Source organism: Desmodus rotundus, chromosome 1 (genome assembly GCF_022682495.2).
Source record: "Desmodus rotundus isolate HL8 chromosome 1, HLdesRot8A.1, whole genome shotgun sequence".
Lineage (NCBI taxonomy): Eukaryota > Metazoa > Chordata > Mammalia > Chiroptera > Phyllostomidae > Desmodus > Desmodus rotundus.
Window position 1 is genome coordinate 3,880,720 of NC_071387.1, and position 14,453 is coordinate 3,895,172.

The 14,453-nt window shown below is 49.7% G+C and overlaps 1 protein-coding gene across 12 annotated transcripts in view; it reads right to left on the minus strand.

Annotated features, from left to right (window-relative positions):
• The window catches only part of PRRC2B (proline rich coiled-coil 2B), an 86,619-nt gene that overhangs the window by 71,269 nt on the left and 897 nt on the right, over positions 1–14,453 (minus strand). Inside the window, exon 1 of one of the 12 annotated variants that reach the window (XM_053919525.2) lies at positions 6,569–6,773. The exons of 10 other annotated variants lie outside the window; for them this stretch is intronic. The gene's annotated coding sequence lies outside the window, so the exon portion shown is untranslated. Of the gene's footprint in view, positions 1–6,279; positions 6,342–6,568; positions 6,774–14,453 lie in introns of those variants that run through there. One more of the 12 variants, XM_053919528.2, reaches the window with a different exon arrangement.

Consider the following 14,453-nt stretch of genomic DNA (forward strand, 5'->3'; position numbering starts at 1 on the left):
TGTGAAATTTCATCTCTTTACGGATGAAGATTGCCCGTCTCTGAAAGGGCCCCATGGAAGAACAAACGGCACTGCGTTCTCACAGGCAGTGACAGGGGTTCTCACCAGCAACGCTCCCTTCCTGGGAAATTATTTTCCATCTAGACTCCAATATGCAGCTGACCAAGTCCAGCGTGGGGACAGGGAGACTTTTCCAGACTCATATAAGGACTCAAAAAACAAGGCAGCGGCCAGTGTCACAGGGGCATTCCTGCCTGCTCATCCAGCAGCTGAGCCTCCCTTCCTCCTTCCTGAGAGAAGTGACCTTGTCCTTGCCCAGGCAGCGCTCGGGGCCTAAAGGGGCTGGCCCACCTAGGCAAAGATGGTACCTGGCTCCTTAGCGATAACACGGGGCAGTGGACCGACCACCCAATCTGGAACCTGCGCCCCTGCGGACTGCCACTTAATCGAGCCAGTAAGTGTCTCATAAGCTGTTGTTTAAGGCAGCTTTAAATACTGGCTGTTGACTGATGCTCAAGTCATCCAACTGATACATGCAGGATCCAGGAAACCAGGGATCCAACACGGGGACAAAGGCAAGTCCCGCAATGACAACAAAAGGAAGCCCAAGATGGCGGCTGCACCACAGGCAAGGGAGGAGCGTTCCAGCGTTAAGTGGGACCGACAGGTCATCCAACTCCTCTGTGCAGTTAGGAAAGAGGATTTGTTGAATTTTACAGATGTAAAATGTAGGCGATACAAGTTTTAACGTAGTTCAGCCTATCAACCTTTTCTATTCTGCTAGTGCTCTCTGTGTCCTATTTAAGGAGTGTTGTCCCCAAGATCACAACGACGTCCCCCTGTGCTTTCTTCTAGAAGCGTTACTGTTGTATCTTTCACGCTTAGCTCTGTAAAACACTGACTGTGACTATGATTTGAGGTAGGAGATTCATTTTTTTCCCAAAAGGAGAATCTAATTTTCCCTGTACCGCCTTCGAAAAGGCCGTCTTTTTCCCTTTGGCATAAACTAAGCAACTACTCAAGCGCGGTCCGTTTCAAGTTCTCCGTTCTGTCCTCCCGGCCCATTTGTCCAGCCTTTCGCGGACACCGTGCTGCATCAATTACTACACAGCTGCTGTAAAATCCTGACATCAGCAGGGTAAGTCCTGCAGCTTTGTTCTGCTTCGGCAATGCTTTCATTATCCTTTGCCCTTTCATTTCATATAAATTTCAGAATCAGTTTTGTCAATTTCCAAACAAAACAACAACAAAAGACAAACCTACTGGGACTTTGATTGGAATTACATGAAATCTGGAGCTTGTTTTGGGGGAAACTGCCTTCTTTACAATGCCAAGGGACAGTGAGTGTGTGGACAAAGGACAGGTCTCACACACTACTGGTGGCCATGTCAATTGGTACGGTCACTGGAAAACTGAGTGTATGCCTCTCCCGTGACCCAGTAACTCCGTTCCTACGTGTGTATCCAATACACCCAACAACATTTGCATCCATGCATCAAAGGGCAGGCTTAAGAATGAAGAGCTCAAAATGGAAACAAGCCAGAAAGTCTATCACCACTAGAATGAGTAAACATTACATGCATCTAACGGAGGACTATGCACGAGATCAAAGAAATCCACATACAACTACATGGGCAAAACTCACAAATGCAACACTGAATAAAAACACAGACACAAAAGTCATTTTTCTGTAATGAAAATATAACTGGCATGAACTTATGTATGCAGAGTAATTTTAAAATAAAAAAATCATTGTACGTAGAAAACATTAGGGAAAAAAGGACATCTCTACACCTTAGTAGATCAAGCTCACTCAAAAGAGATGTTAGGCCCTGGCTGATGTGGCTCAGTGGATTGAGTGCCAGCCTGCAAACCAAAGGGTTGCTGGTTTGATTCCCAGGCAGGGCACATGCCTGAGTTGCAGGCCAGATCCCCAGCAGGCAGGGTGCAAGAGGCAACCACACATTGATGTTTCTCTCCCTTTCTTTCTCCCTCCCTCCCTTCCCCTCTGTCTAAAAATAAATAAGTAAAAATCTTAAAAAAAAAAAAAGATGTCAAATACCTGATTTAGGTAGGTCATGTTCAAAAAGTGACTATATGGGACTTTAAGGAAAATTCCAAATTCTGAAAAGCAAAACTCTCTGACCACAGTGTAATAAAACCAGACAAAATGAAAGCAGAAAAATAACCCTGTCAGGCAGAAGACTTCAAACTATTAAAGAACCTTTTGAATCAAAGGGGAATTTAAAACCACAGCAGCAGAATACCTAGATTATAGCACAAACAAAGAAAAGAGCACTAGATATCAAAAATTTTAAAACAAAGACAAATTTGCACTCAGAAAAAAATTATCTGAAAACTTTAAATTCCTAACAGAAAAGAATGAAATTAAGCATCCAATTCAAAAAGTCAGTAAAAAGACACAAGTGAATGTGAAGAAAACCAGAAACAATTAATGAAGAAAAAGCTGAAAGTAGTTTAATGAACTTAATGAAAACATCTAAATAAAACTCAATTTAAAAATAAGAGCTCTCTGAAACAAGACATAAAATGAACCACCGGGAGAAAGGAATCTGCACCCTCATTTTATAGATAAGACACCAAGGCTCAGAGAGGCTAAGTGAGTGGCCCAGGGCCACAACCGTCACATCGGGACAGTGTCAAAGCTGACCCTGAGCCCAGGTCAGTCTGACATCCGGAAGTGTGGGCACTCAGTGGGCACGAAAGAAATATCGCCCGCTACTGTCACAACGGGTTATGCTGTAGGCCCCAGGGAATGACCAGGTGGCCACCAAGGGGCCCTGAGGCCCAGGATGAGACAGAGGCCCACAGCATGCCCGGCTCTGCCAGTACTCCTGGGGCCCTGGTGAACACACAGGGCAAGTCTGGCCTGGGGTGAGCAGGGGTCTGAGGAGGCAATGCGTCAGGTGAGGAGTCCGCTCCGACGCAGGCCCCACAGCCCCAGGACAATGCAGCTCCAGGCTCCTCATCCACAGGGCTCTGTCTTGAGATTCCCCAAGCACTTGTTGGATGGTCCCAGTGACCCTTGTCCTCACTTCCAACCAACTTCAACTCCATTATGGCTCCTTTCTCCATGGGCCCTGGGGTCAGTCCCCACCCACCTTGCTCACAGGCACACAGGCTGGGCTGAAGCCTGCAGAGGACTCTGGCTAAAACTTCATTCACAGTCTGCAAAGAATTACTGGCCTACCGCGCATTTTGAATATGCAGTTAATTTAGCAAGATTAAAAAGAAGAGAATTTCAAATACAGCTGGGAATGGGCAGTTGGACAGACACACCACAAGCAGGCCTCCCTCTCCAGGGTCAAAATTTACCAAGGACTGGCAAATAAAAGAAATGTATAAGACACAAAACTCTATTTCAGGTTCTCCTTCCTTTTCCATTTCCAAATAATAGTGAATTAGCAAGTGAGAAGCACTTTGCAAATGCCACCAAAATCAACCTCGTATGTACTGTAAAGTCTGATTTAGTAGAGAACAGAAACTGGAGACGGCGTTTGGAATGGACTGCTCCTTGTAACCAAACCAGCAGAGCGGTTTCTGAGGGCCAGTGACACAGAGCCAGAGCCAGCTGACTGAACCGGCGGGACCCAGGTGGGCCAGAGGGGCCCTGGCACCAGGCACCAGGGCCCTGGGGATGGCTCTGAGCAGACTAAGGAGCCTGGGCTCAGCGCCTGCCGGGACGGAGCCAGTGACACCCCCCCACAGGCATCTCTGTCTTTTAAATTTATATGGGTTACCTTCCTGATTAGCTGCCTTTGCAACTAATACACGTTACTAACGAACATTTAGTGTAACCAACTCAAGTGACACTGAAGTACACAAAACAAGTCAAGCCAACCCAAAAAGTAACCACTGTCACCTCGGTGGATATCCTCCAGGCCCCTTTTCTCAGCTTGTATAAACCTACCTGCAGTGTGCAGTCTTCATTTTTCACTCTACGAATGCCGGGAAGTTACCATTCCGCTGCAACTGTGCTACACTATGTACTGTTAAATGACTACACTATATTGTAACTGCATTATAAAATGCAGTGTTTTCTTCTCTTAATATGCTACGGTCACCTTTCCAAGAAAACACATGCCAATCCACCTCATTCTTGCTAATGCTCTGTGGTATTTCACTCTACAGTTGTGCCACATTTATTTACCCACTGCCCTACACATGGGAGTGATTTCCAGCTGAGCACTATGACAAATAATGCTGCAACAAACACCCCGCCGCATGCATGTGTACATGCGTGGGCCAGTATTTCTGTACACCTGCTATTTCTATGATGCACGTTTGTGACTTGTGTGCAAAGAACTGCAGGAAGGCAAGGAAGGAGAAGAGAACCCTCCCAGAGACCCAGACCTGAATCCCGTCAGTTCCCAGTTCCCGGGAGTCAGATGCCCCCCCAGCAGCACATGCCCTGAAGGACACACAGCTCAACCCACCGAACCAAAGCAAAACCCATATTCCTATCCCAGCCCTCCTCCAACTCCTGCAGGTCAGCCTTGAGGAGGCAGAAAAGAGGCATCAGTGGCTTCCTCAGAAGGCGCAAAGGAGACCCCTTAGCAACAAACCATCGCCCGCCTGCCTGCGCGCCTGCCTCCCCACCCACCAGACTTCACCGGGAGTGAGAAAGCCCTGCATCGGGCTGGCTGAGTAACAACTGCAGCTGCCCAGAGGACCCACTAACTATTGCCTGGGTGGCTGGCCTTCCTCTCACCCCCACTTCCAGATGAGGAAAGGGAGGCTCACAGAGCAAGTCACAGGCCAAGGTGGCTCTGCAGTCTTCCTCCCTCCCCCGTATCGGGTCAGAGCCGAGCCCAGGGCAGCAGGCTGTTTGCTCACAGAGACGGCTTCTCAACGACTCAGCCCCACAAACCTACCTTCTCTCTGATGAAAAGAAATCAATCCAAATACACTGAAGGCAGGGAGCGTAGAAGGGCTGAGTTGGTTTTAAATGGTCTCCAGCAGAGCCCACATGCTACTTGTCCTCCAAGCCACAGGGTGGTTTGAAATTGTTGGGTCCCCAGTTAGGTGAGACCAGGGCTTACATAACAAAAAGAACCCGTAAGTAAGGGCCAAGTGTCCCCCAGGGACCTCCACAGGTACTCCCACCTGTCACTTCAGCAAGGGGGAAGGAGGAGCGTGCACCCTCACTGCAAACACACGAGCTCCGTTCACTTCTTTCTTTAATACTGAACAAATACCACGAGGCCCTCCTCGTGCAAACAGAAGTGTTCTCCCGACTCCAGGACCCCTCCCCTCCCAGCCTTTCCCCGATTCCTAAATGAGCATCGACTATGCCGCCTCTCCGCACCCTAAGGAGTTCACATCACAGAGCACACAGCCCACCCTGCCCCTGCACCTCAACACCAAACCCTGCAGCTTTCGGATCCTTGGAGAGCAGCACTACCTGGTTCAGTCTGCCCTCTGCCACTGCCAAGTATTACCTGTGTGATGTTACGACTGGTCCGAGGCGAGCAAAGAATTACCATGGCCTCTTCCATCACCCCTTAGGAGGTCAGGAAAGGACCGAAGTGAATATGCCTGAGAATATGCAATATATAAAATGTCTTTTACTTCTCTTTATTGACATTAAGGTACTTCTATAAACATAGCTGATTTCTGGTGTCACTTCAGGTTTAAAACTCATATGCACAGTTAAAACATTCCCATTAGGAGAAAACAAAACTGTTCGGAAGACCGTACTCTTGTCTTGATCTGAGAAAGGCGTACCAGGCAGGCAGGAATGACTTTCCTTTCCTGCTTCGTGCATTTCTGAGTATCTGGGGTTTTTGGACGGTCTGCCTGCCTGCCTGCTGTAATAAGCCGGTACTGCCACTGTTGCATTGTTGTCAAGGTCTCCTAAACTGAGCAACACAGAATCAACACTTTCTACCGTTCAGGGTTGACTGGGGGCCCGTGCTGTGCTAAATGCATCACAGCAATGCTGTCAGACCCCAGAGCGACACCGAGACAGCTCCTGGGCACACGGGCTGGTACGGAAACAGGCTCAAAGGGGTGACAAGACCTGCTCGAGGTCCTTCCGGGGGCAGGTGTAAGAAGCGGACATGAACACTCCACCCCGACTGCCTGGCACCAAATCAGGGCTGTAGCCCACAGAGCTGCAGAGCCTCTACTGCACCTACAGACTGCCTTAACATCTACCTCCCAAGACCTTTACCTCAAACTCTCTCTCCAAGAACAGAACAGACTCAGTCTAGGGGGGCAGCCAATGCCCCAATGCCCTTGTTAGGTGGTATTTACCTTGGAGACAGGTGAGGGCAGGAGCTATTTGATTTGGGTCTAAATCCTCTGCATTTGGCCCTGGGCTCAGCACACAATTAGAATTACCAACATCTAGTACACGCGCAAGCCCCAAGTGTATAAGCTGCCTGCTCCAAACCCCCAGGCCCTCCGCTAGCACTGAAGCCAGGAACCATCCCTAGTTACTGTTTACCCAGTCTGCTGGCCTCGAGCCAGGTACCTCATAAACATATGACCCTCTGACTCCTCCCCTCAACTCTAGGAGGAAGGTGTTACAATCACGTCTTACAAAGAGAAGGCTCCGAGAGTAAATAATCTTCACCACCCAGCTTGCAAGGGGTAGAACCTGGATTTGAAGGCAGCTGACGTCAAAGCCCTCAGGAAAAGGGCAGCGGGGAGGCGGCCAGGGTTCCCAACTTCAAGTGCGTCCTCTCCAGGTTCAAGCTCCCGTGCTCAGCCACAAGGGCCAGAGCGGTGTCACTCCAGACTGCGCCTCCCCCGGGCACCTACCTCCCTAAGCACAGGCCCTTCCCACCCTGCCTGACGCAACGTCGCCAAGGCTGGTTTCCACGGCCACTGGACAGGCTCTCCTGGAAGTGGTGGGTGGGGGGTGGGGGATATGGGGCCCAGAGACCACGTGGCTGGCTCAGCCAGGAACTGAGCAGATCTACACAGCAGCCGTTATCGGGAGATGCTAGAGAGGCGCGGCCTCCAAATACATTCCACACAGTTACCAAGGGTTGTGAAATGTGAGCCTCAGAAATCTCCAGAGGGGCTAAGTGTGAACTCCAGTGGAGGCGGCCGCAGAATTTTCCCTGCCGGACTCCTGTGTGCCAAGTGCCGTCACTTTAGCTGACACTGAAAATCAGGCTCAGACTGGCTACCTGTGCCTCTCTCCCCACCCACCCTCGTCCCCACACCAGCCATCACCTAATGAGAGGCCCAGGGCCGCCTCTGCCCGGGCAGACCGCAGTGGGTTTTATGACATGCTCATCCAGACTGATGAAAGCCTAACCCCCTGCACCAGCCACCGCCAGCCTGAAACCGTGACTGCTGGGACCGGGGAAACACGGCCGCCCAAAGTGGCCCACAGTTCAGAAAACTCCCACTCTCCTATACTACTGCACGTAACGTGTCATCTTTCTTTGGAAAGGAATTTAGCAGAATTCTTCCCAAAACAAAACCACCCAGAAGAGCCAACACTGCAGAAACACTCACACACACTACTATATACAAATTATATTATCCAAGAGAAATTTAGCAGAATCTTACCAAAGTTGAATGATATCCAAAAATTAGAGCTAGCCCGAAAGCCCAATAGGAAATGGGTTAGATCAAGGATATCCACAAACACCCTCTGCCGTTGCTGACACAGACGACGTGATGCCTCCGCCCGGGCAGCGCAGAGACGCCGAGGCACTTCACCAAGTGAAAGGGGCAGCTCGCAGTAAAAACAGAAACGCGCGTGTGGGTAACGTGCCGTGTTTCGTCTCTGGATGGAGCCACGGGAAACTGCTTGCAGTGGCTTCGTTTCAGAGATTGGGGGCACGAGCTTTTACACCTTTTAACACAGCTCTCGTTTTCTAACTACTTTGCTTTCTTTCTAAAGCCCACTGGGAATACATGGGCCATGGATTACAGGCTATTTTTGTTTTCTTGACACACTTGTACATTTTTTAAAAACCGAGTAATTATTTTTAACACATTGAAGTGTGGCACATCTGTACATATTGATACGGAAAAACGCTGAGCTCATGTTCGGAAATGAACACCGCAGTACAGAAAAGAACAGTACTGCCCAATCACTGCTTTTGAAAACCCTCCCCACAAAGGGCCGTATTTGTGCGTCTACTGAGCGTCCAGAAGGATGAACACACCGCTGTGGACAGCAGTTACTGCTGGGAAGCTGGAGGGAAAACAGCTTTCATTCTTCTTCATATACTTGCTTTTCTTTTTTTTTGTTACGAGTATGTATATGTTTGTAATTAATTATGTATGGGGGGGTGGAAAAGGCGCTTTAAGCCTCAGACAATGTTCCACCCCACCCCCCATCTATTTCTGAACACTTGGCCCATTCAGCCGCGCAGACAGGTCGCACAGGCGGCAGTGCCGGGGCCCCTCCCAGGCAGGCCGGTGTTCCACACCACCTGGAACAGAGCGGTTCTTTAAGCTCTGAGCTGTATGTAAACAACACCTGTGGGAAAACAGCTCTGAGGACACAAAGGAGCCATGGAAAGTGCTAGAGATGACACCCTTTTTCCAGGTGGCCCCACACCGACCCATCCCATCACTCTCTACAAAGACATGACCTTGACGCATGCTGGGCGAGTCAAGCAGAGCTCCCTGGAGCCAAGGCCCTACCTGCCCTCTCCTCTGGGCCGGCCACTGGCTACTCTAGGTCACTTCCATCACATTCTCATTCCACTGGCTTTGGCGTTCTGGAAACCAGGCTGGCCCACAAGCTCTCTTCTGGGGCCCACAGACTTCTGATTTCAACTTAGAAACACATTTTTAATAATCAAGAGCTTGGCATACCCTTTTCAAGAGGTGTTTATTTCAAGTCTGCTCCATCTTCCAGAAGGCCATGGTCTCTGACCACCCTGCACCCAGCTGAGCGGGCTTGCCTTCTCGCTGGGTGCCCATAAGACCCACGAGGTCCACTGATCGCCCCACACGCGGCGATGCAGCACCCTCTTTGTGATTCACACAAGCTCCGTGAGGAACAGGAAGCAACAGAATTCTACTTCCTGGTGCGCTCGCTCACTCCCTGCACTATGGTGGAGGCCAGTTCAAACAATAAAAACAGAACTGTATTCCTGAGTTGCTGCCCATCAACAGATGAATGGGTGAACAAAATGTGCTATGTATGTGTGTGTAAGACTCCATTATTTTATTTGTGTACATGTGTGTATATATAAAATAACAGAAATGGAATTCTGCCATGACACAGTATGGATGGGCCTCAAACAACACGCTCAGTGAAAGGAGTCAGTCATGAAAGGACAGACACGGGACGATTCCACTGCCAGGAGGTGGGCCGAGCAAACTCAGAGACGGAAAGCGGAAGTGTGGTTGCCAGGGCCTGGGGAAGGGCGAGTGGGGAGCTAGTGTTTAATGGGGACGAGTTTCCGTTTGGGAAGATGACAGCGTTCTGGAGAATGAAGGTCATTGTACGACAATGCAAATGTACTTAATGCCATTGAATTGCACTCGTAGAAATGGCTAAAATTGTAAATTTCATTATGTTTATTTCACCAAAATAAAATAATCGTTTTTAAAAACTCCAGTTGTGAAAAGAGCTATAAAGAGAAGCACTCAGGGCTAGGAAAGAAGCGTGGGAGGGTGACGACAGAGTTGGACTGTGGGGCTCCCAAAGGCCTCATTAAGAACATTCTCCCCTCACCCCCGCTGGACCACGAGCTCCTGAGAGCCAAGTGGGGCATCCACATCTGTGTCCCCAGGACACTAAATATTTAAGTCACTGACAGACTCAAACCAGCAAATGGAGTGAGACCCAAAGCCCTACTCATCCGAGTGCTTGGTCCGGACTGAGACCCAGAACTCAGTGGCCCACGAAGGAAGCCACCCTGTACATGGGCTAGAGACAATGTGTCAAGGGCCACGGAAGAAAACGGACGCTGTGCCAGGGACCTGGGCAGGCGCCTACACACTGTGACCCGGAAGTCCCACTTACCGGAGATAACTGGCCACGTGGCCCATGATCTACAGGCAAGGATTTCTTCAAGTTTTGTTTGTAAGAAGGAAAAATGGGTAACAACAATCTGTCTAATAACAGGAGTAAATAAATCGTGTCACAGCCATGTAACTGCAACTATGCAATTACTAATTTTCAGTAATTTAGGGAAATACAGTACAACACAGGGCATCAGGATCATTTTCACTGGGGCCGCATCAGCCTCGAGGCTGCCTTCAAAGGGCGAATGTAATTTTAGGACTGTATGAATGTCGCTACTCCCTAACTAGGGGAAGTGAGCTCGGCGCTGCCACCGGGTAGAAACAAGGTGCCGGGCCGGATAAAACAAGGCGGAGGGCCGAATTCGGGCCGTGGGCCTGGTGTTTGCCACCTGTGTTGGAATGTTAAGAGGAACTATAAACTGAATACTGTATATAGTATTTTTTCTAATTTTGATAAAACACAAAGGAAAGAAATACATTAGTCCTTTACCATATAGTGAGGTTACAGGTAATTTTTATTTTTATTTTTGTCTTTATTCTTTTCAGTGAAAACGTTACTTTTACAAATAGGGAGAAGTGTAATTAAAAGGCCTTGCAAAATGCCGGCAAATAATAGACGCGCAAGGAGTTATCTGTGGCACACCGGTGAGTTTGAAACACAGTAAGACGGCCTTCTGCATCACCAAGGAAGAGGAAAGGCCTGCGGCTTTCTGGGAGAGGAGGCAGAAAGGCCACGGGGCAAAGCTGCAAGCCCTGCTGCAGAGGTGGCAACGGAAGGAAGCAGTGGCGAACACGAGGGACAGCCAGCCCGCTCAGACTTCTTGCCACACACACCTCCTGCTGCCTGCAGAGCTGCACAAACCCACGCTGCTGCCGGGAGGGAGCGAGCCACCCAGCCCTCGGCCCGGGCCGCACAACAGCCAACAAGTGCAGCCAACCCCCACACTCACCAGAGACTGGTCTCTAAGGCAGCCCCACCCCAAGGCAGAGATTTCCCACGGGTCACCACAGACGGAACCAGTGGAATCAGGGCAGCAGAGTCCGGTCTTCAAGCCCCCAGTGAGGAGGGCTGGTCCAAACGGCACCCTTTAAACCTAAAAGCTCGTCAGGACCAGTTTTATTTCACAGGGAAGCTCATTCTCATTCTCATTCTCTCTCTCTCTCTCATTCTCTCTCTCTCTCATTCTCTCTCTCTCTCTCATTCTCTCTCTCTCATTCTTTCTCTCTCTCTCTCTCTCATCACCAGCCGTACTATAGGCAACGCCTTTATTTCTTTGTCCAAATTGACAGACCCAGGTCCCCAAGGCTACACAAGTGCCAGGGAAAAAAATCTTTTCTTTCTAAGATTTCATTTATTTTTAGAGAGAGTGGAAGGGAAAAAGAGAGATAGAGAGACATCAATGGGTCACCTCTTGCCCACAACCCAGGCATGTGCCCTGACTGGGAATCAAACCAGTGAGTGACCTTTTGGTTTGCAGGCCAGTGCACAATCCACTGAGCCACACCAGCCAGGGCCCAGGACAAAAAATCTTAAGAAAAAAATTAAGTTGATTTCAAAGGAAGAGCCCCGGCTGGTGTGGCTCAGTGGATTGAGTGTGGGCCTCACTAAAAGGTGAACTAGAGGGTCACCAGTTCAGTTCCCAGTCTGGGGCACAGGCCTGGGTTGCAGGCCAGGTCCCAGGTAGGGCGCGTGTGGGAGGCAGCCACACCATTGATGTTTCTCTTCCTCTATTTCTCCTGCCCTTCCCCTCTCTAAAAATAAATAAATAAAATCTTTAAAAAGAAGACAGTTTAGTGAGCGTGGACTGAAATACAAGATTCAAAGCACAAAGCCCAACAGATCTCTGTGGGAAATTTAATTTTTCAAAACAGAATGTATTGCTTAAAAATTGAGTATAGATAGGCCCTGTTTAATGTCTGCCCACCCCTAACCAGATGCGTGCATTTGACAGTAGAGAAGCCTCATTATCAAATTTAGAACTATATGTACTAGCCCACCTGGCCTATTATGGTTTGAAACAGAACCAACATAGAAATGATCAATCTTAAGCAGCAGAATAATGAGACATATAACCAGCACACAGCCATCAGCAACATGAGTCAGTACCTTGTGGAAGGCAAAAAAAAAAAAAAAAAATCTTGAAAGTACAATAAAATAATCCTTCAGGAAAAAAAGGGAACTGATATTTTAAAAAGGGGGTGGTGTGAACAGGCCAACAACAACAAAGAAAAAAGCCTCGGCCAGGCCCCAGGCAACCAGACCAGGCCTGGAATTAGTCCTGACTTGCCGTTCCTGAAATTCCACTCTCCCAAGGCTTTCTGGCTCTTCCTTCCCCAAGCTTTTTGCTTCACCCATTTGGCCCCAAAGGAGACTGGAGAGGACCCAGGGAGCTGTAGGAGGTGACAGGCCCCCACATCGGGCAGAGACAACTAAAAGAACTACAATTCACAAGTAACCAAACAGCTTGGTGGGACGGACAGCCGATTCACCTCCTTTCCTAAGCAACCAGCAAACCAGCAGCCGAGAGCGGAAGCCAGAGCCAGCGCCAGACTGGGCGGGAATGAAATCAGCTAGAAAGGATGGGCCAACAGGCACGAACGGGGTGGGGACTGGCTGAAAGAATGACATGGCCCTGTCAAAATGTCCCAGTCCCACAGACAGCCAGGAGGCCTGAAGGAGGTTACAAGGAGATTTTTTTAAAAGAACAAAACCAAGATGGTTGTGGGAATGCCAAATGAGTCCAGACAAATTCCCCATCAGACTTCAGAGCCACTGCAACCCCAGCAGAGCGTCTGGTTCACAAGCAAGCTACAGCTTTGGCCCAGAGGTAACCAGGTCTCAACCCTCACCTGTGGCCAAGACTGGGGTCAGTCTCCCCCTGTTGGCCTCAGTCCTTCCTACCTCCTGCCATAAAAAGCAGACACCCCCGTTTGGCTGAGCAGCACAGCTCTTCTACGCTATGCTGGTGCCTCCGGGCAGCCAAATGGTCACCATATTAAAACACTGGAGGGGACTGAATTTGGGGTGAGGAGGTCACACACATTTCTATCAATGAAGAAAACTGGAGAAAAAGACCAGGAACTAGGAAAAAGGAACCAGAGAACCACGTAAGCACAAAAACAACATACATTTTCATCACCCCCCCCCCCCCCCCGGTGGGTGGAAGCACTTGCCTACAAATAGTACGTTGAAGCTCCCAAGAGCCTCAACAGATTAATTAAGACAAAGTGTAATTACTCCCATTTTACAGACGCGGAAGCTGAGGCTCAGAGACTTGCATAAGGCACCCCGAGGAGGACCAGGCTCCAAGAGACTCGCTTGCCCGAATAAGCTGAGGCTCCCCAGATGATCACCGGCCGTCCCCGAAGGAAAGCAGTTACACTCCCCAGGCAAGCCCCCCTGGGCTTCAGCTGTCGTTCCAGCTCGCCTGACACGGAGCAGCAAGCACAGCCTCCAGAGGCACAGGCACCCTGGATTCAGGCCCAGGGACCTGTGAACACACCGCCCAGATCTAGTCAGTCCTCCAGGGCTCCACAGGCTACTTTCCCGTCCTCCTCTCTGCACAGAGGCGGGGACTGAGTAAGCCCGTGGCCCCACGCCCTTCAGTTACTTCTCCCTTGGCCGGCCTTAGCCCAGCACCTGTGGCACCGCAGGACTGCTGCGTTCTGTGGTGGCACCTCCAGTGGCTAACTTCCACACCAGGACTTGATGGCAATTACACAAACAGCCATAGGAGGAACACCGACTGAGCCCCAACTGTGTGCCAGGCCCTCTGCTAGCTACGCCTCCCACCATCTTCCCGACCCCAGGAGGTGCAGAATGCAATGTCCCTACTTATGCCAGTGAAGGCTCAGAGGACCCCGAGTTCCCTGACAGAAGCAGGACTGGCACCCCAAAGCCAGGGCCTCCCCAGTCCCACCTCACGCCCCAGGGTTATACACAGACAAGTCTGAATGGATTTAGAGAAACCCCACTACGACTTCAAACGAGCTGGTTACACAAACCGAACTGGATGATAATGTATAAAGCCAAGTAAAAATGCACATAAAATCCTACAGGAAAAAAAAAAATCTCAGGGACGGTTAACAACCCTGTAAACCAAAGGCTTTTAAAGGTTTCTGCCAGGCAGCCATTTAGCAAATAACGCACTCCAGAGAGCCTCCCAGCCCCCTTCTCCCACTTCCTTCAGGTGAACCATCCCCCTGCAAAACACCCCCTTCTGGCCTCAACGTGGGCTCGGACCTCCCACGAGATTTACAGAGAGAGAGAGAGGGAGGGAGAGAGAAGAAAACACCTTCCAACGCTATGTCGGCAAAACCCACTCTTCCGAGGCCCACGATTTCAGCAACGCTGTGGCTTACTCAGAAGAGGGGGGAAAGGCAGGAAAAAAAAATATATAAAAACCCATCTGTCAGGCCCTGAGCAGCGACATCCTGTTTATTATTAAACACTCTCAGCAATAGAGCATCAAGCATTT